General features: G+C 39.1%; 1 protein-coding gene across 2 annotated transcripts in view; it reads right to left on the bottom strand.

The window, feature by feature from the left end:
* Positions 1 to 22592, bottom strand: part of LOC106093353 (connectin) — a 468933-nt gene that overhangs the window by 399233 nt on the left and 47108 nt on the right. For both annotated transcript variants that reach the window (XM_059360700.1, XM_059360701.1), the window contains exon 2: positions 21460 to 22039. The gene's annotated coding sequence lies outside the window, so the exon portion shown is untranslated. The remainder of the gene's footprint in view (positions 1 to 21459; positions 22040 to 22592) is intronic.

The following is a 22592-nucleotide window of genomic DNA, read 5'->3' as shown; positions in this document are numbered from 1 at the left end:
ATGTAGCTGCCATATAGGCCGATCTGCCGATAAAGGGTCAAAAGCTTTATTTATTACCCGATTTTGCTGAAATTTGAAAAAGAAAGTTCCTTAAGCCTCCCGCCATCCGACTCAGATAAGGTTCAAATCGGACAATATTTAAATAAACAATGAGTTGCTTAAAGCCTCCTCAAGGGTGTGAAATCCATAAAAGCTTTATTTATTACCCGATTTCGCTCAAAATTTAATCGGATAGTTTCTGTAATCCTCCCGCAATCTGACCTAAACCGGACTATATTAAGAAATAGCTGTCGTATAGACCGATCTGCCGATTTAGGGTCTGAAGCCCTTAAAGCTTTATTAATTACCCGATTTCGTTAAAATTATATACAGTGCGTTGTTTTAAGCCTCCCGACATCCAATTCAAATATGATCTCGATCAGGCGAAATAGTTGTAGCTACCATATAAATCGATGTTGCAATTTAGGGTCTTAACGGCACAAAAAGCTGAGTTATTGCCTGATTTCGCTGAAAGTGTTACTTGAATAAGAGTTCTCGAGACTTGAATATTATATGATCCAGGAAAGCCCCTATTTATATATATTGGGTTGCCCAAAAAGTAATTGCGGATTTTTTAAAAGAAAGTAAATGCATTTTTAATAAAACTTAGAATGAACTTTAATCAAATATACTTTTTTACACTTTTTTTCTAAAGCAAGCTAAAAGTAACAGCTGATAACTGACAGAAGAAAGAATGCAATTACAGAGTCACAAGCTGAGAAAATTTTGTCAACGCCGACTATATGAAAAAGCCGCAATTACTTTTTGGGCAACTCAATATTTACGGATACGGTAGTGGAGTTATAATGAAATTGGATGATTAATCCTTCCATGGTGGTGGGTATCCAAAGTTCGGCACGACCGAAATTAACACATTTTTATACCCAGCACCATAGGATGGGGACATACTAATATAATCATTCCGTTTGTAACACCTCGAAATATTCGTCTAAGACCACAAAAAGTGAATGTATTCTTGATCGTCTCGACGTTTTGAGACGATTTAGTCATGTCCGTCTGTCGATATCACGATAGCTGTTCAACGCGTAAAGTTAGCCGCTTGAAATGTTACACAGATACTTAATATTGATGTAGGTCGTTGAGGACTGCAACTCAGATTTTGATATAGCTCCCATATAAACCGATCTCCCGGTTTGACTTTTTGAGCCCTTACAAGCCACACTTTTTTGGCTGGTTTGGCTAAATATTTTTGCGTAGTGTTCTTTTGTGGCTTCCAACACTTGTGCCTAGTACGTTACAAATCGAATTATAACCCGACATAGCTATATTACAACGTGGACCGATTTGGCCAATTTGCAATCCCAACCGACCTACACTAATAAGAAGTATTTGTGCAAAATTTCAAACGGCTAGCTATACTCTTTTAATAGTTAGCGTGCTTGCGACAGACAGACGGACGGACGGACGAACGGACAGACGGACGGTTGGACTTGGCGTGTTCGACTTAAAATGTCACGATCAAGAATATATATACTTTATGGGGTCTTAGACACATATTTCGAGGTGTTACAAACAGAATGACGAAATAAGTATAGCCTCATCCTATGGTGGAGGGTATAAAAAATCTTTTATGAATCATCTATTACTTCTTTTAAATATAATTTTTGCGGTTATGGAAAAGAATTTTGATTTTGAAAATTTTATTACCATAAACATTTTTGAGGTAAGCTAGTGCTTTAATTTGTTTTAAAATATTGTTTATGTCACCCATTTCAATATTTTCATTTCACGAGAGCTGTTCTGTTCGCCCCAAAACTTTTTGCTGTTTGCTATTCCATTTAAAATTTTTCTGCCTTCGTTTTTAGTAGGAAACGTAGGATATCCCATTGACCAGTTTCATTCGAATCTTCTTGTGAAGCTGTTTCCTGTGTATATATCTGTGCATGTGTGTACGCATACACTACTACCGTCCCGAAAAAAGCATTCACAGAGGACATGTATTGAGCTCAGCAAAATGTAAAAGTCAATGCTGCTTTGTATGTGCCACATATATGTACATATGTATGTCCTTCGTACATCACATGCACACTTTTGGTATGACTCTGGGCTGGTTCTCTCGTTTATCCCAATGCTCTGTTGAGCAGAACATAAAAATATCCCTACGAATCCAGAGAATTCACCAGACCAGACGATGAAAACAACAGTGGTGTTGCGCAAGTGAGTGCATGGTGATTTTGCAACAGGTACCTCCAATTACATATGCAGCATACATACATACATACATATTTCACATGGCCTCTCTTTAAAGGGATGTTAAAACTTGTAGTATATATATATTGCTGTGTGTATTTGAATGTGCTGTGTTTTTCTCGCTTTTACCGATTCTCACACTCTTGGCTTGTTTGTTTGGATCCTTGTTTTATTTTTCTCTCGAGTGTGTTTACATTTCGTTCGTTTTTTATATTCCCTCCTCCTGCATCACTGTTTAGTTGTTTTTTATGGCTATAACTGTTTAGCAAAGGCCTGCTATGCGTTGCAACATCCATCCATGTTTGAAAGTACGTGGCGATGGTATGCTTTTTCCCTATGCACTTTTATTTATTCTTTTCTAACACACACTCACACCCATAAATACACAACAAACGAACGTTTTTATACCCTCCACCACAGGATGGGGTTATACTAACATCGTCATTGCGTTTGTAACACATCGAAATATTGGTCTAAGACCATATAAATTGTATACATACTTGATTGCCATTACCTTTCAAGTCAACCTAGCCAAGTTCGTCGTTTTGTCCGTCTGTGGAAAGCACCCTAATTTTCGAAGTAGTAAAACTAGGCGCTTCAAATGTTGCACAACAACTTGCCATTGGTGAAGTTCGGTTGGGATTGTATATAGGCCATATAGGACTTTATGTAGATACTAGCTGAACCGGGCCCGCTCCGCTGCGCCTTCCTTTACTTTACATGGAACACCATTATCCTTTGTATATTTATTTTCGACATTTATAGATCCTTTAGTGAAATACCATAAATTAAAATAAATGCCTTTATCTGAAATCCATATTATCTTAATTGGCCTATGAATTCGCTCGGATGGTTAATGGTCATTTAAGTTTGGATGTTAGATGTACTCCATTCATAAGAGACTTTATTTGAAACCGATATTTCGAAGGTGAGGTGGTGCCCCAGACACTTGGCCCTAAAAAAATATCAGCATCGTGCTTTTCTTCTCACAAATACCATTTATTTAAACCCCATATTGCCATTGGTATAAGGAGGCCAACGTAGCGCAGAGGTTAGCATGTCCGCCTATGACGCTGAACGCCTGGGTTCGAATCCTGGCGAGACCATCAGAAAAAAAAATTGTCAGCGGTGGTTTTCCCCTCCTAATGCTGGCAACATGTAAAACTTCTCTCCAAAGAGGTGTCGCACTGTGGCACGCCTTTCGGACTCGGCCATAAAAAGGAGGCCCCTTATCATTGAGCTTAAACTTGAATCGGACTGCACTCATTGATATGTGAGAAGGTTGTCCCTGTTCCTTAGTGGAATGTTCATGGGCAAAATTTGCATATGGGGAGTTCATGCGAAGAGGCGTCCTCCAAACACTTAGACCAAAAATTGGTTTTCAATTTCATTTTCTAATCTCAAATATCATTTATTTGAACCCCATATTGTCATTGGTCTCAAAATTGGATACAAAATCTGTTCGCTAATCTCAAATATCTATAATTTAAACCCCTAATTGCAAAAGTCAGCAAATATGTACGGTTTGGAGTATGGGCCCTAAAAACTATAAATACCGAGCTCCACTTGTCATGGTGAGCAGATACGTTCTATTTGGGGGTTGTTATGGGCGCGGGACGTCCCCTAGACAGTTGGTCGCCTACGTCCATATCAGATTTGAGGTCAACTCCTGAATTCCTTTCGTATTCTACACTCAAATACCTTTCACTTGAGCCCCATATTGCCATGGTCAGTAAATAAGTCCTGTTTAGAGGGTGGATCCACGGAAACTTGATTCCACATTTGGATATCAAATTCGTATTCTACCCGTAAATACCTCCTATTTCAGTCCCATATTGCCGTGGTCGGTATAAATGTCCGATTTTTTGGGGTTGGGGTGGTCCTCCAAGCACTTGGTCAGACGATTGGATATCAGATACGTTTTCCAATCTTCCATACCTTTTATTTGAGTCTCATATTGTCGTGATTGGTCTTTATATATATTGTATTTGGAATATTTTTGGGGGTGGGGCGGTCCCCCTAGGTACTCCATCCGAAATTTGGATACCAAATTTTTGCTTTTAGGTTACTATAAGATAGTACACAAATTTCGCTAAAATCACACCATCCGAGATCTGACGTTTCTGAGAATTAGGTTAAGGGAAATTAGGACAAGATCTGAAGGGGGGCGGACCCACCCACAGTTATCAAAAAATGTAGTACCATATTTGCACTACGGGGTCATTATGAACCATCTGTGAAAGTTTCAAGAAAATCGGTTCAGCCGCTTTTGAGTCTATAAGGAATGTACATACAAACAAACACAAATTGATTTTTATACCCACTACCGAAGGATGACGGTATACTCATTTTGTCATTCCGTTTGCAACACATCGAAATATCCATTTTAGACCCTATGAAGTATATATATTCTTGATCAGCATAAAAATCTAAGACGATGTCATACATGTCCGTCTGTCTGTCTGTTGAAATCACGCTACAGTCTTTTAAAATAGAAATATTGAGCTGAAACTTTGCACAGATTCTTGTTTTGTCCATAAGCAGGCTAAGTTCGAAGATGGGTATATAAACCGATCGGCAGATTTAGGGTCTTAGGCCCATAACAGTGAGTTATGTTAGGCCCTTCGACATCCTGAATTAATATGGCCCATATCGGTCTGGATTTGCATATAGCAGCCATATAGACCGATCCTCCGATTTTGGGTATTAGGCCCATAAAAGCCACACTTATTATCCGATTTTGCTGAAATTCGGGACAGTGAGTTGTGTTAGGCTTTCGACATCTTTCTTCAATTTAACCCTGATCGGTTCAGATTTATATCTAGCTGCCATAAAGACCGATCTCTCGATTTGTGTTGGGCCCATAAAAGGCCCGATTTCGCCGAAATTTGGGACAGTGTGTTGTGTTAGGCTCTTCGATATTTTTCTGCAATTGGCCCCAATCGGTCCAGATTTGGATATAGCTGCCATATAGACCGATATCTCGATTTAAAGTCTTGGCCCTATAAAAGGCGCTTATATAATCCGATTTCACTGAAATTAGACACAGAAACTTATGTTAGGCGTGTCGTACATGGTTCAGAACGGTTTATTTTTAGATATAGCTTCTAAAAAAACTATTGAACAATGACTTTTACTTATTAGTATTTGGTCCAAATCGGTACATATTTCGATACAGCTGCTATGGGGCATACGGTATGCATTTCATTTGAGCCTAATATTACTATGGTCGGTAAATAAGTCCGGTATGGTGGTATATTTGGCGGTGGGGTGGACCGTCATATATCAGATTCATTCTCTAATCTCAAATACCTTGAATTTGAGCCTCATATTGTCATTATTGGTTTGTACTTCCATTTAGCGAGCTAAGGAGGTGGCGCGGCCACCTTGGTATTCACCCTAAATTAGGATACCAAATTTCTGTTTTTGAGTTATTTAAAAAAAAAAAACTAAATTTCGAGTAGATCGCCCCACCCACCTCCGAGATCTAGCGTTTTTAAAAAAAGGGTAAGGGGACGGTTGGATGTTAGATCTACTTCATTCTCTTGGTTTTGGTGGTGGATTGGAGTAGCCAAACCCTTTGCCCTGAAAAAGTACATCAGATTCGTACTCTACACCCAAAAACCACATTTGAGCTACATATTGCTACAGTCGGTTTAGGGGGAATTTATAAGATGAGTCGTCCCTGAAATACTTGGCCACAAAACAGATATCAGATTTGAGCCCCTTTTTGCAATAACCCACAAATATGTCTAACGCACTTAGTCTTGAAAAAATATCAGCATCGTGCTCTACTGTTATATTCCTTTTATTTCAGCCGCAATTCAAATAGTTCAGGGGGAATTTATGGGGTAAGACTAAACTCGAACAATTTGCCTCAGATATGGATATCAAATTATTTTACTACAATCAACTACCAATTATTTGAGCCCCTTATTGCCATAGTAGGCAAGCATGGCCGATGTGAAGGGAATTTAGAGGGCGGATCCTGAATTATTAATAGCATCCTGCTAGCCCCATAATGTCACGCATTTCGAAGGTGGCGATCAAGATATTCAGGGCTACGGGTCTCATTCAGATCCACACTAATAAATTTGTTTTGTATTCGTTATTTACATTCAAGATCATATTTTAAAGTTACCACTTGGGATACCACATATTTAAAGATCCGTAGGTCCTCCTTTGAGGGTAAAAAGTGTACTCTACTTTTACTGCTTTCGAATTCTATCCTGATCGGCCTTCATATATTTTTTTAATCCCTTTTTTTGGACAGGATAGAGGGAGGGGGATTGCATTGTGACACGTCCTTTCATTTGAGTACAACATATTCTCGGTCGTCCTACATGACAGTTTTGTGTTGTTTTTATTGGGAGGAGAGGGTCATTTCCCCCGACGCTAAGACCCAAAAAACAATTTATTTCAGTCCTTTATTGTCGCGATATACAATACATGTCTTGTTGAACTGCAGGATGGCTGGACGTGACTCAGATTCTTGAATCTTTACATCAACATTAGATTCGAACTCTACCAATATTGAGCTTTCTCTTAATTCACATATTATCCCCCTCGAAGTACACGTTACGTTCTATTGAAGGATATTTAGTAGGTCGGTCGGTCCCAGACTCTATTCCAAATATGTATACCAGATTCGTAGTCAACTCTCAAAAACCTTTCATTTGCCCATAGCTGTGAAAGAGTACAAGTGCGGGAAAGGTTTTTAGCGGTGGGGGACCCCCGATCACTTTGGGCGAGATTTGTATACCAAGTTCTTACTCTACTCTTAAATACCTTTTTTTTGATATCCATATTGTCCCAATCGGTAAATATGTCCGAACGGACACCTCAAACACCAAGGAATACATTTTTATGTCAGATTTGTACTCTATTTTTAAATACCTTTCATTTGATACCCATATAGCCCAAAGCGGTAAAAGAGTCCAGTTGGATGGAGGTTTTTGGGGGTGGGGGCCATCGGCCCATAGCCTGATGTACCTCCCATATAAACCCATCTCTCAATTATACTTCTTGAGCCCCTAGAGGGTGCAATTCTTATCCGATTTGCCTGACATTTTGCGCCATGGCATATACTATGGTATCCCACATCCAAGCCAAGTATGGCTTTAATCGGTTCATAACCTGATATAGCTTCAATATAGCATGGCAATTATTTACAATTATCCTTTGTTTGCCTTTAACGAGATACCGGCAAACAACTTCGGAAATATGATCCATGGTGAAGGGTATATAAGATTCGGCCCGGCCGAACTATGCGCGCTTCGACTTGTTCCACATCTTGTATAACATTGACTATCTCATAAAAAAAATATCCTGTTAGATTTACATAACACAGTGGTCCCAACAGAAAGCAAATAGCAATGCTGTGATTTGCTCGTTCCATAAATTGAGGCCCTAGATAAACATTGCTAACCACTAAAATATGTGAAATAGTTCATGTGAGTATAAGTATGTACATAAGTCGCATTTACAAATAAGGGTGGGAAAACGTAGGGATAGGTTTGAATGGATGGTGAGATGCAAGAATTTTTCTCCACTTACTACTGTAGTCATGAAGATGGACATAAAATGTAGTTATGTCAGGTTTTTTTATATTCACTACCAGGAATGCTGCTAGGGGGGAAGGGGGATTATCTGCACCGATTTGGAATAGGACGCTATCAGTGTGACTTTATACCTGGTCAATCCACCAAAGATCAGATATTTACATTACGTCAAATCATTGCAATGATACGAGAAGGGCAAATCTACACCATATTTTCGTTGACTACAAAGCCGTGTCTGAGTTTGGAAATCCAGCAAAACATGTACGACTTTGCAGGATGATCCCGGATCTAAAATATCCTGCTGGAGAAGATTATACGAGATGCAGTTGTGAATAGGCAAAGCACACTACGCACAAGACAACATATGCTACTCGCCTATGCCGACAACACCGATATTATGGGTCGGTCACCGGAAGTAGTAACTGCAGTTTATGAAAGTATCGATAGAGAATCAACGAAAGTGGGTTTTGCTGTAAATGGAGATAAGACAAAGTAAATGGTATCAAGAAACGAAACAAATCACACCAGTTTCTAAATAAAACGAAGGATAATATTGACTAACAGATGATTCTTTGGATTGAGCAAGCAGATGCAGGAGCAAAGCCACGTCTCGACAGACGAAAAGAGGAACACATTTTCTGCAATGACCTATTAAAGTAAAGATTCATGACTCCATCAAAAATTTCATGAAAAATACTTAAAAAAGTCGAATTTTTTCTTTGCAAGCTTTAAAATGCCTGTATCTCCTAAATTATGCATCCTAAAGAGAAATGAGCCTTAATTCGTGACTTCATCAAACATTTCAAAATTTCATGGAAAATCCATCAGGAATCGAATTTTCACTTTGCCAACTTTAAAATGGCTGCATCTCCTAAACTATGCGTTCTACAGGGAAATGGGTCTTAATTCGTGACTCCATCAAAAATTTCAAAATTTCATGGAAAATCCATCAAAAATCTAATTTTTACTTTGCAAACTTTAAAATGCCTGTATCTCCTAAACTATGCGTCCTAGAGGGAAATGGGCCTTAATTCGTGACTCCATCAAAAATTTCAAAATTTTATGGAAAATCTATCAAAATCGAATTTTCACTTTGCAATCTTTAAAATGGCCGTATCTCCTAAACTATGCGTCCTAGAGGGAAATGGGCCTTAATTCGTGACTCTATCAAACATTTCAAAATTTCATCCATCAAAAATCGAATTTTCACTTTACAAACTTTAAAATGGCTGAATCTCCTAAACTATGCGTCCTAGAGGTTAATGGGCCTTAATTCGTGACTCCATTAAAAATTTCAAAATTCCATGGAAAATCTATCAAAAATCGATTTTTTATTTTGCAAACTTTTAAATGGCTGTATCTCCTAAACTACGCGTCCAAGAGGGAAATGTACGGAAATGGGCCTTAATTCATGACTCCATCAAAAATTTCATCAAAAATCGAATTTTCACTTTGCAAACTTTTAAATGGCTGTATCTCCTAAACTATGCGTCATAGAGGGAAATGAGGCCTTAATTCGTGACTCCATCAAAAATTTCAACATTTCATGGAAAAAATATCAAAAATCTAACTTTCTCTTTGAAAACTTTAAAATAGCTGTATCTCCTAAACTATGCGGTCTAGAGGGAAATGGGCCAAAATTCGTGACTCCAACAAAAATTTCAAAATTTCATGGAAAATATATCAAAAATCGAATTTTTATTTTGCAAACTTTAAAATGGCTGTATCTCCTAAACTACGCCTCCTAGAGGGAACTGTACGGAAATGAGCCTTAATTCATGACTCCATCAAAAATTTCAAAATTGCATCAAAAATCGAATTTTCACTTTGGAATTTTAAAATGGCTGTATCTCCTTAACTATGCATCATAGAGGGCCTTAATTCGCCTTCCAAATTAATTCGAATTTTCACTTTGCAAACTTTTAAATGGCTGTATCTCCTAAACTATGCGTTATAGAGGGAAATGAGGCCTTAATTCGTGACTCCATCAAAAAATTCAAAATTTGACGGAAAAACCATAAAAAATCGCATTTTCACTATGCAAACTTTTAAACGGCTGTATCTCTTAAACTAATCTTCCTAGAGGAAAATGGGCCATAATTCGTGACTCCATCAGAAATTTAAAAATTACATGAAATTTCAAAAATCAAATTTTCGGTTTGCAAACTTTAAAATGGCTGTATCTCCTAAACTATGCATCATATACGGAAATGGGCCTTAATTCGTGACTCCATCGAAAAATTCAAAATTTCATGGAAAATCCATCGATTTTTCACTTTGCAAACTTTAAAATGGTTGTATCTCCTAAACTATGTGTCCTAGAGGGAAATTGACCTTAATTCGTTATATTAGGCTCTGAATTGATTCGGACCATACTTGGCACGTATGTTAGCGGTCATAGAAAAATTAACTGTGCATTTTTTTGCCAAATCGGATAAAAGTTACGCCCTCTATAGGCTCAACAAGTTAAATCGGGAGATCGATTTATTTGGAAGCCAGGGACGTAGCCAGGATTTTACTTTTTACTAGGTGGGGGGGGGGGGGCACTCCATATTTTTATTCAACATTTTTTCTATTAATTTTATTATTGAAAATTGTGGTTGAAAGCAGGTTAGAGGCCACCGTGGCGCAGGCGCAGAGGTTAGCGTGTCGGTTATCTGTTTTCTTATTATCTGTAAACTCAGTTCTTAATTGTTTCATACAATGTTGTAGTTTTAATCGAAGGGAATGGTCTTGCGCAGGCCTTCCATTCAAATATAAACCCCAAAGCAGTGCAATTTTTTTGCTATCGTAGCAACAATTTTTGCCTCTTCAGCAGTAATAAGTGAGCAATATTTTCGTAGATTTTGTAGTTAAATCATCAGATTTCGTTACTTGAATTTGGAGACGGAAATGTTTGTTAAAGCAGCAACTTTTTGTTTGCTGAAGAAGTAGTCATGTGCTTTCCTATTTTCATCAGACAAAAACTGTTATTTAAGCCAACATGTTTGCATCACTGTCGATATGCAAAGACCGAGGTAAATCTTTCATTAAAGTTATTAAATTTCATATTTGTTTCCTTACGATGTTGATATGCTCTTATTTCAGCATATCCTTTGCCATTTTTTAGATTGTATGCCATATGAAACGCATACATTTGTGTACATATATTACTACCTATAGAGACACACCATAGAGCTCAGAAGCTACTTTATTTTCTTTATACCACATACACACACAGCAAATACGTACTAGTAAGAAGTGAACAAAATTCATGAACAGGTTTTTTTAATATAACCATAAGATATAATTTAATTCTTTTTTCATTTTACTTTTTCCAGAAAATATTGCAATTTCATAAATTCATTATCCTTTCCAGGAGGATGTCATTCAAAGGAAACGGCAATTACATCTTCTCCGTTTTGGATACTAATGCTGTGGATGTTTTCTTCCCCATCATATTTTGGGGTTTTATTTTCGTCGACCCAAAGTCTTTTGGAGTACCAGAAAACAATATTTAATTAATATTTTTAATTTTTAAGACTAAGTTTTGAATTCCATGCAGGCAAAATGTTTGGCATAAACTGACACCCACAACTACACAGGGTACACAGCTTTTGATGAAGGCAAGAAAGAAAAGTCTCAAATTGTAATGTGGTTTTCGGAGGAAATATCAGAAATTTTAATCACAACAATGCAACAATGGAGAAGCTTAGTAGGATTTAAATTTTCATTTCACATTTGAAGAGAACACATTTCAGAAATCATTTTGAGACATACGTAAAGCATTTGCAATTACATTACCAAAGTAGCACTTAGCATACATTCGCTTAGGAAGTTTTCTGCCAACATGCCAGAATAGCATGACTACTTTTATGATTTTGTAAACTTGCCAAGGTAATGCTGTCCGCAATAAAATTTTCATTAAATTATGAGTTAGGAGTTTTGAAGAGGGTTGCTTAAGTACCATACACACAATTTCAATTAAAGCCAAATTTTGATAACTAAAACGGGCCAAAAAGTAGCAGAAAACTTTCAAAGGCAAACTACAAATATATACGGCTCGATTATACCACAAACCGTCCATTTTTCAAAAATGTTAGAAGGTTGTGATGTTATAGGATGACGACAACAGACAAATATAAAATTTTGTCCAAAGAGAAATAAAATTGTCCCTATTCAAAAAAATGTTAAGAAAGTTTTTCTAAAACCGAAGTTTTTATAAATGGTTTTCTATAATAGGTTGTTGTTGCTGTAGCAGTCGGTCTGTGTTTTGATATAGCTTCCATATAAACCGATCTTAGGTCTTGACTTATTGAGCATCTAGAGGGCACAATTCTCTTCGGATTTGGCTGAAATTTTGCATAAAGTGTTTTGGTATCATTTCCACACACAGTCTTATGTATGGTTTAAATCGGTTCTTAACCTGAAAAACGATCTTGGATCTTGACTTCTTAAGTCAATAGAAGGCGCAATTTTCTTCCGATTTGGCTGCAATTTTGCATGTGGTGTTCTGTTATACCTTCCATCAACTGTGCTAAATATGGTTCAAATCGGTACATAACCTGACATAGCTGCCATATAAACCGATCTTGGATCTTGACTTCTTGAACCACAGAGGGCGCAATTCTTATCCGATTTTGCAGAAATTTTGTACAACGGCTTCTCCCATGACCTTCAACATACATGTCCAATATGGTCTACACCGATTTATAGCCTGATACAGCTCTCATATAAACCAATCTCACGATTATCCATCTTGTGCCACTACAAGGCACAATTCTTATCCGAATGGACTGAAATATTACCCAATGACTTCTACTAGAGTCTTCAACATTCAATTCACTTATGGTACGAACCGGACTATAACTTGATATATCTCCAAAAGCACAACAATTCTTATCAATTATTGTTTGTTTGCCTAAAAAGAGATACTACGCAAACTCGACTGTGCGCTTATTGTGTTCAGCGACGAAGCTCATTCTTGGCTCATAGATATGTAAATCAGCAGAATTGTTGATTTTGGAGTAAAGATCAGCCAGAAGCATTGCATGAGCTACCAATGCATCCAGAAAAAGTCACAGTTTGGTGCGGTTTATGGGCTGGTGCCATCATTGGACCGCACTTCTTCAAAGATGATGTGAGTCGTAACGTAAGTGTGAACTCTTTTTTGTCCAAAACGCAAAAGCATGACTTGCATGACATGTGGTTTCAACAAGATGGTGCCACGTGCCACACAGCACGCGTAACAATAGACTTATTGAGAAGCGAGTTCGGTGAACATTTTATTTCGCGTTAGAAACCGGTCAATTGGCCGCCTAGATCGTGCGATTTAACGCCTTTAGACTATTTTTTGTGGGGCTATGTGAAAGCTCATGTCTATACAGACAAGCCAGCTTCAATGGACGCATTGGAAGACAACATTGAAGCATTTATTCGTGAGATACCGGCCGAAAGAGTATGGAACGAGTATGCCAAAATTGGACTAAGCGGATGGACCATTTGAGGCGCAGTCACGACCAACATTTGCGGGAAATAAGCTTCGAACTTTGAATCATATGGATCGTTCTATTGATTCAAATAAGGATTTCATGAATTTTTCGGAATTTTATGTGTTTTCCTTTTGGAAAACTTTTCGATAGCTCTTAAAAAATCACCCTGGATATATAGAGTATCTATTGTGAGTTTAATTTTAAATTGTTTTCGGTTTTAAAGTATTCCAATATATTTACTTCCATTAAAAAATTATTGAAAGAACTTACTGCCTAGACCAATAAAATTTTTTTCGATTCGTTTGCCAATTCAATGAAGCGGCTATTTTAGGTAAGGTTTAAGTGGCAGTCTGCCATCAGACTCACTTTGACGTTTTCGTCCATTGTGATACAGGAACAGAAGAAGGAAGATGCCTCCTAGTTCCTACCATTGAACCATCCAGATCGCATTAAAAAGCCCAATAACTTGCGACAGACAGGTTCTCAAACCATCTCGTTGAGAGATCTGCGACTGTGGAGGGCGGTTTTTGTGTTCAAAAATACTTTCTCCAGGGATTTAATGGCTGCCTGTCTCTCTGAGAAGATATTTATGCCAATCGTTGAATGATATTATATCTTAGCCATTCTACCACTTCCTTAATTGCAAGAATCTCAGCTTGATACACATTGCAGTGGTCGGGTATCCTCTTCGATATGACCAGTTCTAGATCCTCAGAGTACACCCCAAAGCCCACCTGGTCGTTTAGTTTGGAACCATTCATATAGAAGTCTATATAACTTTTGTTACCAGGGATATCGTAGTTTCAATTGGTTCTATCAGGAATAGTGGCACAGTAATTCTTATCAAAAAGCGGCTCAGGTAGGGTGTAATCCACACTGCCTGGAACATCGGACATGGCCGCTATATGACCAATCTGAAAGCTCCCTTAACCTCACGGCAGTGGTCGCTGCAATTTAGGTAGCCACAATGACCAGAGGCGTAAGATGTAGCATTAAATTCAGTGCATCAGATGGTGTCGTCCTCAGTGCGGCTGTGATGCACAAACAAGAGAAGGTGGATTTTTGAAGCGCCTTCCACCAACACCCTGTAGCATAATAGGTCTGACAACTGCAGTATATACCCAATGCATGACACGAGGTCTAAATCCCCAACTTTTGCCAATGGCTCTCTTGCAGGTGTATAGGGCAAATGTGGCCTTTCTTGCCCTTTCCAAAATGTTGGATTAGAAGTTCAGTTTCCTGTCCAGCAAAACACCCAGGTATTTTGCGCTTCCTGTAAATGGAACTTTCTCTCCACCCAAGCAGACAGGTGCCACTGTAGGCAACTTGTATTTCCTGCTGAAAAGAACTACTTCTGCACGGATTTATACCCAGACCACTTTCTGTAGCCCACTTTGCTGTTGCACGTAGAGCTTCCTGAAGTATATCTCTTAGAGGGCTGGGTAACTTTCCCCTAACCGCAATTGCCACGTCATCAGCATACGCGACCACTTTTACGACTTTTTCTTCCAGAGACAATACTATTATATTGTTAATGGCTATATTCCAAAGTTGAGGAGACAGTACACCTCCTTGAGGTGTTCCTCTGCTGACTCATCTTTTTAGATCCACAGATCCCAAGCCTGCCAGTATGCATTATTTAGTAAGTAAGTTATTAATAAACTTTCTTACGGTAGAGTTGATTCCTAGAAACTCCAACTCCTTCATGATTGACGTCGGCTTTACATTATTAAAAGAAAAATGCTACCATTGTATATTCCTTGACAGCAAGAGAATCCTCTATGTGGCTGATAAGGTCGTGAAAGGCTGTTTCAGTGGATTTGCCTTTACTATATGTATGCAGCAGCCGCGACAGGCGATCTCCGGTGATCTTTACCCTAAGATATGTTTCTATCAACCTCTCATGAGTCTTCAGCATAAAGGATGATAGACTAATACGACGAAAATCGTTTGCCTTCGTGTGGTAGGGTGTTCTTGCTTTCGGAATGAAATTTACCTTCGTGTCCCTCCATCCCACAGGTATATATGGCATTCTGATGCAAGCGGAGTATTCTCCCTAAGCCAGGGAACCAGTCTATCAGACACAGCTTGTAACTCAACCGGTGATACATCATTAGGGCCTGGCGATTTAAAGGAGTCGAAACTTCTTATCGCCCAAAGGATTTTCGGCTCAGACACAATTTCCCTAATGGACTCCGACGAATGCATATCAGTGCAATCCTCAATTTCCCAGAAAATGTGTATCAACGAGTAGCTCTAGTGTTTTCTTACTAGTCATTGTCTATACCTCCTCTGACTTCTGGATATACCCCACCGTAATAGGTCTCGACAGACAGAACCTTCCTTAGCCAAGAGGCCTCAGATGTATCCTCCACGTAGCTGCTGAATTCTACTCAGGATTTGTTCTGAGCCTTTCTAAGCTCGCCCTTATATTTTCTTAGCTCAGCCTTATAGATGTCCCAATGCTCGTGTTGCTTTTGCTCTGTTAGAGAGTTTTCTGGAGTCCTTCCTTAGACCAACCAGCTCTGGGGTCCACCATGGCGGTCACTGTTTGCCCCTTGGCTTTGGACTAGGGTATGCTGACACAACCGAGTCATTCAGGGCCTTCGTGATCGGCTTGACCACTTTGTCTATATCCTCCGTAGTTTCCACTTCATTTTCTAGTCTAGAAGGGATAGTGGTGCAGAATTTGTGCCGAAATTTACCCCAATCCGCCTTTCTTCTGTTTAGTCGAGCGACTACTACTCCAGTATTTTCTCCAAGGCTTATACTAATGTAACGGTGATCAGAGAAGCTGTGGTCATCCAACACTTCTCAGTCGCATATTCTTCCGCTTATATCTTCCGATAGAAAGGTAATATCTAGTACCATCTGCCTGTTCGTGGTAATAAAGGTCGGTTTATCCCCTTTATTACAATTCGCCAGACTGCAACTTATAATATATTCGATAGGCAGCTCAACCCTTTCTTTGACATTCGAACTTCCCCATATCTGGTGATGTGCATTAGCATCACTTCCTACAATGAGGCTTTTCTTCCCCACAAAGCAGCATCAACCAGCGACTTAAGGTTTGAAGGCGGCATCTCTGGCTCGTGTGCCATATAGAGGGAAGCCAGCCAGTAATGAGACTTGTTAATTTCAAGGCTGGTTACTACTGAATCTTCAGTGCTTAGCGACGGAAGAAAAAAAAAACATTTAGACTACCCTTTGCAAGAATACAGGCTTTGTGTCTCTCATTCCCCATACCCTTGAGAAGTTTAAATCCTGGAAGGCTAAGAACCATGTCAAATCCCCCAGCCATCAGGAGGACCTTAAGTGCTGTCGAAGCGGCCTTACAATGGTGGAGATTTATCTGTACAAACCGGACCATAGTCAGGATTCAGAACTTCCACCACTGTTGTGTTAGCCACGTCTTCTGGAGTTTATCGTCACAAGATTCGTTAGAACTCGTCATGGTGAGCTTCCGTACGCATCCAGGGGCAGGTGAGAAAGCTGTGGAACCACTCTTCCTCAAGACATTGGGCACTTGCGGTGTGGACGATTTCTCCTTAGATTATTCACTAACTGCTGCTGTCGAAGTACTTTCTGAGTTCCGTGCTTCCCCGCTGGAACGTACTTTGAGCCCAGTCCAACTTTGTGACCCACCAACACAGGTCTTGTCGGATCCCGTTTCGATGCCATCCCCTCCTGTCTAGATTGTGGCAGGGGGATATTCAATCTCCTGCAATCCGCCAGCGTTGTGGTGGATAGTTCCTCATGCAAGTGTTCAGCAACAACTGCTGAGTCGTCTCTTGATTCCCCAACCCCACAGCTTCCATAGACCTTCAGTTTCAACTTGTTGCATCCGTTGCATAAAACCCCTTCAGGCTTGTTGAGACCTGCGAGACAGCGGGAGATTAGTATGAATACTGTATGTCTCCTGTCACCGCAGAAAGATTGGGACTACATTCTCTTAGTCTTCCAAGTATCGCTTCAGGATCTGAGATAATCCTTGGTATCCAAGCATGCTCCGTTGGTCGAGAAGGAATATGTACCTTCTTGACTAAATCTAGTGCTGCACCTGACCAGATCTCACCAATCTTTTTTAGTGCACAACGATACTTTTCCGAAGCCAATTAGTCTGTATCGGCCTCGATACCAGCCTGCATCGTCACAAACTTGAGGAGACCCAGGAAATTCCGCAAGGACATCGGAGTATACTGATGACAGTCCATTGACTATCCCACTCCTATTATTCGTATGTATATAGCCCTGTTCTTCTCCCTTGTCGATAACTGTCATCACCAAATTGTCCCTAGCGAAATTAGCAAAGGTTCTTGGACCCATCTTACTGTTGTTCGCCCTAAGGATGCCCTCTATGTGACCGCAGTCTTTTGGCTGACTGTGGTGCAGTTTCCGAATCTAGACGTGTAGTCTTTGGGGTAGCCTGTGCAGCCAATTCCCGAACCCAATTTAGGGAATCTCTCTCCCTATCAGTGAGAGTCTTGGATCATTCGCACCAAGCCTCTTAATAAACCTGAGAGCGATGCGTCTTCTATTATTCCAACATCTCAACGAGCGTGTTGGTTTGCCGGACAAAATACAAGCATTCGGAGGAAGAACATGTTCAACTTGTCCTTTAGACTCGAGCCAAGTGTCTTCGTCAAAAACTCCTGCTGACGAGCCACTCCACCAATCGAGGTTTCAGTAGCAGACAACCAATGATTCCACCACCGCAGCTGTTGGGTCTTTGCAGTCCATTCTAAGCCTACTCCCGGGCTCTAGATCTGCCGCTCTACTTGAAACAGACGCAGATCATCAACCGCCTAATGGATACCTCTATCGCAGCTATCCTTGAGTGACTTAAATTTTTCTTCCAAAAATAATGACCTATTGCGAGTTACAGGAAAATTCTTGCGGAGTGAAATAACAATACGTCCGCTCCACTCAACGTTTCAAACAAGAACCGAATACGTAACTTCCAATTTATATAGTAAAGCCACTCAAGCGAAACTAGATTCAAGATACTTGTCGCAATTCCTTGGACTCCAAAATAATTTCAGCGGCAAAAACAGTTGCTTATTGTTGGCAAAGACCATCTTTTTGTTTGTTTATAGGTTTGTTTGTTTGTATGTTTGTGTGTTCCTTATAGACTCAGAAACGGCTGCACCGATGTTGCATAATGACCCCGTGGTGAAAGGGGGGCGGACCCTCCCCCTTACCCTAACTTTCAGAAACGTCAGTTCTCGAAGATGGGTGCTACGATTTAAGCCAAATTTTGTGTGCTCTCATATAGTACCCTAAAAATAAAAATTTGGTATCCAAATTTCGGATGGGGTACCTAGGGGGGCTGCCCCACCCTAAAACCGACCAAACATATATTTAGACCAATCACGACAATATGAAGCTCAAATGAAAAGTATTTAGGTATTTAGAAAACATATCTGATATCCAATTGTCGGACCAAGTGCGAGAGGGACCACCCCAAACCCCAAAACACCCCTAAATCGGACATATTTACCGACCATGGCAATATGGGACTCAAATGAAAGGTATTTGCGAGTAGAATATGAATCTGATATCCAAATGTGGGACCACGTTTCTGGGGGTCCACCACTTTCCCAAAACTCCCCCCAAACAGGACTTATTTACTGACCATGGGAATATGGGGCTTAAATGAAAGGTATTTAAGTGTAGAATTAGAATCTGATATCCAAATACGAGAGCAAGTGTTTGGGGGACCGCCTCTCCCCAAAAACCTCCCCCAAAGGGGACACATTTACGACCATAGCCATATGGGGCTCAAATGAAAGGTCTTTGGCAGTAAATCACAAATCTGGTATCAATATTCGGGAAAAGTGTCTATGGGGCCACCCCACCCCTACAACACCACCCAAATAGGAAGTATTTGCTGACTTTTGCATTATGAGGCTCAAATAAGAGGGTTTTAAGAGTGGAACACGAATCCGATATATATTTTCAAGGCCAACTCACAAAGTGGCCACCCATCCCCCAAAACACCCCCCAAGCCGGTAATGTTTGCCGACTATGGAAATATGGGGCTCAAATTAAAGGTATGTGGTAGTAGACCACGTTCCTGATATCAACATTCGGGGCCAACTGTCTAGCGGACGTCCCACCACCATAGCAACCACCAAATAGGACGTATTTGCTCACCAAGATAAATTGGGTTTAAAGAGAGTAGAACTAAATATTCATAGTTTTTAGGGCCAATACCCCAAACCGGACATATTTGCAGGCTCCTAGACCTATGTTTCAAAGTACTACGAGCGGAATGGCGAAGTTAGAACATACACCCCCAAACTATGGTAGAGGGTAAAAATGCACACTTTTTCCAATATTGTGGGTAATGATGGAATCAAATTACTTATACCGTCCACCACAATATCGTACATGTAGATTGGTAGTAATTAGTGCAAACAAAACCTCCATGAGTTCATATCCTTTTCATGCTGTGCATTCAGTCCTTGAAAAATATAAAAACTACAATAGTTTACCCCTTAATATGCCATGCCAGAGATACAGACTTACATGCCCCCTCTGCATTGCCTGTTTTTCTAACAAGGACTTACATTCTCATTGTTATCTTACAAAACAAAAGTACATTTTGATCATCAAGTTTCTGTCATGTGAAACATCATTTGGCAAAACCAATATTGAAAGTGATATCCCTTCCTACCAACTCCCCCACTAAGATGTAGACCAACAATTTGTTCAATTCTTGCCACAATATGTTTGACCAGATTAACAAGAAGATAAATGCAAAAGGGTAAAACCGAACCAAAACTAAGACACATTTCGCTTTAGATGGGATAAAAGCGAAATGTGTGACATTTTAATTAACGCAGATTTGCAACTGACATTTTGTTGCACGTGTCATTTTCCCGGGTAAACGTGGCCGCGGTGAGGAGGTCAATTTGTGCCCATACTTGCGCCATGCCTCCAGTTAGGATTTTTCAACCCTTTTCGTAGATGAATCTTAAGTGTTTGCCGTCTGCAATTAGGACAACCCACTTGCATATTTATCTAAAATTGAATCTTTTTTTCTTTCAATGTAGGGGGATGCGTCCATTTTCGATAAATGGTTGGGAATTTAAAGGCAAGTCAAAAAGAAACACGAACTAAAGAATGTACAAAAGTTTTATAAGGCTTGAAATGTTGTTCCCCATTAAAAGTTTTGCCAGATATATCGAATGGAGGCTGTGTATTCAGTTACAAACATATATTGTTAATTTAAGATGTAAATCAAAATCTTGCTGCCAGCACCATTTGGCGAATTGGCAAAAATTGTAGGGTTGCCCAAAAAGTAATTGCGGATTTTTTAAAATAAAGTAAATGCATTTTTAATAAAACTTAGAATGAACTTTAATCAAATATACTTTTTTTACACTTTTTTTCTAAAGTAGCAGCTGATAACTGACAGAAGAAAGAATGCAATTACAGAGTCACAAGCTGTAAAAAAATTTGTCAACGCCGACTATATGAAAAATCCGCAATTACTTTTTGGGCAACCCAATATATGTAGAAAAGAGGAAGACCAAAACTCCGAAGGAGAGACCAGGCATCTATTCTACGTTCGGCTAAAGGAACAAATTGTCTATAATGGCCAATTAAAGTAAAGAGGATGTAGAACAAGCATGGAAGTTCTATTAATACCGAGCTGTTTAAGGTTATAGACCGATTTACCATAGGTTTTGAAAGACATAACAAAACAGTGCAAATTTTAGAACAGTTACCGCATAATGAGGCAAATCGAAAGACAATTTTTTATGGGCGCTACATCCAAATATGTATGTACCAATTTGGCCCACTGTCAATCCCTAACGAACTACATCAGTAAGAAGTATCTGTGCCATATTAGAAGTAATTTGTTATAATACTTCTGGGGGGTAAGGATACGTATCAGCTTTGCAGAAGGGCCAAAAGGGTCTTACAGATGGCATACGACTAAGCTAGACCTAGGGGTCTCAACCCTAACTCAGAAAAGACTGAAATATATAATAACCTTATTTATTTATTTATTATTTTTTTTTTTTTTTTTTTTGCTGAAACTGAAGACTACTAAGAGGATAAAAATATTTTATTTGGTTCATCTATCTATGTGTTTCTGGGATCTTGATATAATAGGTAAATGTAATATTTAAATTTATTGTAATGTTGATATAAAAACCACTTACCACTTAACATTGTCCACTGCATTGCCTTCGTTATTGTTGTTCTCATATATTTACCATCTCTCTAGCTAACTGCCTTTCTTGCTCTCTGTCTCTCTCTCTCTGATTTCATTAATGTTCGTAAACACTCAACACCGCGATGATTTGGTTCACAATGCACCAACAACAACACACGAATGCGTAGGTGGAAAATAGAATAACACACCACGATCATTTGCTGTTTATTTTACACACGAAACGAGCCTTTTATTTTTGCAAACTCTTTTCACTCATTTTTAAAGCGTTCAAAATGTTGTTTTTGTTTAACTTTTTATGATATTTTGAAAAATAAACCATGATCTATATTTTTGTGTAAAGTTTGTTACAATTACTTAAGTTTTTAGCTAAGAAATTTCACTTTATAATGGAGCCTAGCCATTTCGCGACCGAACCGAAAAGAAGAAACACCAAAACTGAGAATAGGAACGAGTTGCGTGCGTGTTGTCTTCTACACTCGTTATATTAGAACATGTTGATTGTGTGAGAGAGTGGGGGAGCCAATTCAATGCAATCGGTGATGCCATTGTTGTGCTTTCAAAAGATACTGAAATGAAGTAAAAATTAAACATGTTTTTGGTAAAAAATTTTTAATAAGATGCATTCTTATATTTTTGGCATGTGATTATATATGCAGAAAAAAGAAAGTAAATAACAAATTAAAACGAAATAAAGAAATTTATTGCTTTATACTTTAATATCTATTACATATGTGTAAGTAACAGAGAAAGTGTTTCGATTTGTCTGTTTGTTGGCAGTGTACAAATCTGATATAAAAATTGTGCCCCAAATCTCGAGGACACCTTTCTTAAAAAATGGGAATGAGGCAATATAATGCCTGAATATTTGGGTTCGAATACTGGCCAGAACATCAGAAAATAATTTTAGCTTGCTTATGCCCTCCTAATGCTGGCGACATTCGTGAGGTTACAATGTAAAAAACTTTTCCCCAAAGTAGTGTCGCACTGCGGCTTTCGGCTGTAAAAAGGAGGGCCCATATCATCCCAGCGGCGGAAAACAGTTGCCCTTCTCGTAAAAAACTACCGAAAGTTGACCATACAAGAGAGCCGATACACATACACACTCAACTTCTAGCATCT

The sequence above is a fragment of the Stomoxys calcitrans genome, chromosome 1, assembly GCF_963082655.1.
Source record: "Stomoxys calcitrans chromosome 1, idStoCalc2.1, whole genome shotgun sequence".
NCBI classification, from domain to species: domain Eukaryota; kingdom Metazoa; phylum Arthropoda; class Insecta; order Diptera; family Muscidae; genus Stomoxys; species Stomoxys calcitrans.
The sequence above is the reverse complement of the archived record's forward strand: the minus strand, read 5'-3'. Positions and strand labels throughout refer to the sequence as shown.